At 32.2% G+C, this 1,403-nt stretch overlaps 1 non-coding gene across 1 annotated transcript; it reads left to right on the top strand.

Moving 5' to 3' along the window:
- The first annotated feature begins 623 nt into the window (after positions 1 to 623).
- LOC141503646 (U6 spliceosomal RNA) lies at positions 624 to 730 on the top strand. Its single transcript, XR_012472989.1, has one exon. It is a non-coding gene; the product is annotated as a U6 spliceosomal RNA (small nuclear RNA).
- The last annotated feature ends 673 nt before the right edge of the window (positions 731 to 1,403 follow it).

The raw sequence follows: 1,403 nt of genomic DNA, 5'->3' as shown, positions 1-1,403 counted from the left end.
ACTCTAGATGCTTTTTTTATTTAAAAATATTTTGTTTATTTTTCCAACTACATGCAAAGAAATTTTTCAATAATCATTTTTGTAAGGTTTTGGGTTTCACATTTTTCTTCCTGCTTCCCTTCCCTCCCCTTTCCCCCTGACAAAAGGCAATCTAAATTACACATGTATAATTATGTTAAACATATATCCATATTAATCATGTTGTGAAAGAATCAAATCAACCACCAACAATGCATTAGTGTCCCAGATTTCCCACATACCCTCCAACATTGATCCTTTTTCTTTTTTGTCATAGTGGGCAATCTGAGAGGTTGTGAGGTGGTGCCTCAAAGTTTTTTTTTTAATTTGCATTTCTCTAATCTATAATGATTTAGATCATTTTTTCTATGACTGTGGATTACCTTATTTTCTTCAGCTGAGAATTGTCTTTTCATATCCTTTGACCATTTATCAATTGGAGAATGACTTGTTTTCTTCTAAATTTGACTCAGCTTTCTATTTTAGAAATGAGTCCTTCATCAGAAACTCTAGATGTAAATGTTATTTCCCAAATTCCTGTTTTCCTTTCAATCTTGGTTGCATTGGTTTTAATTGTGCAAAAACTTTTTTAATTTAATGTAATCGTGCTCTCTTCGGCAGCACATATACTAAAATTAGAATGATACATAGAAGATTAGCATGGCCCCTGCGCAAGGATGACACACAAAATTTTGGAGCAAAATTTAATGTAATCAAAATTATCCATTTTGCATTTTATAATGTTCTCTGTCCCTTCTTTGGTCATAAACTGCTCCATAGATCCATAAACTTTCCATAGATCTGACAGATAAACTATTCCTTGTTCTCCTAATTGACTTATGTCTAGATTTTTTATGGCTAAATCCTGTATCCCTTTCAACCTTATCTTGGTATAGGGTGTGAGATGTTTGGTCAATGCATAGTTTTGGCCATATCTTCCAATTTTCCCAACAGTTTTTATCAAAGAGTGAATTCTTATTCCAGAAGCTGGAGTCTTTAGGTTTATCAAATAGTAGGTTGCTATAGTCATTTACTACTGTTTCTTTTGCCCTAGTCTATTCCACTGACCCACAACTCTATTTCTTAGTCAGTACCAAACAGGTTTGGTGACTTTTGCTTATAATTTTAATAATTTTAGAGCTGGTATGGCTAGGCCACCTTCTTTGCATTTTTCATTAATTTCCTTGATAGATTTTACTTTTTGTTCCTCCATATAAATTTATTATTTTTTTCTAGCTCAATAAAGTAATTTTTTGATATTTTGTTTCATATGGCACTGAAGTGATTTAGTTAGGATAGAATTGCCATTTTTATATTAGCTCAACCTATCCACGAGCAATAGACATTTGCTCAATTATTTAGATTCTGTTGTGTGTGAAAAGTGT

The sequence above is a fragment of the Macrotis lagotis genome, chromosome X (genome assembly GCF_037893015.1).
Source record: "Macrotis lagotis isolate mMagLag1 chromosome X, bilby.v1.9.chrom.fasta, whole genome shotgun sequence".
Taxonomy (NCBI): Eukaryota; Metazoa; Chordata; class Mammalia; order Peramelemorphia; family Peramelidae; genus Macrotis; species Macrotis lagotis.
This window is presented reverse-complemented; position numbering and strand designations above follow the sequence as displayed.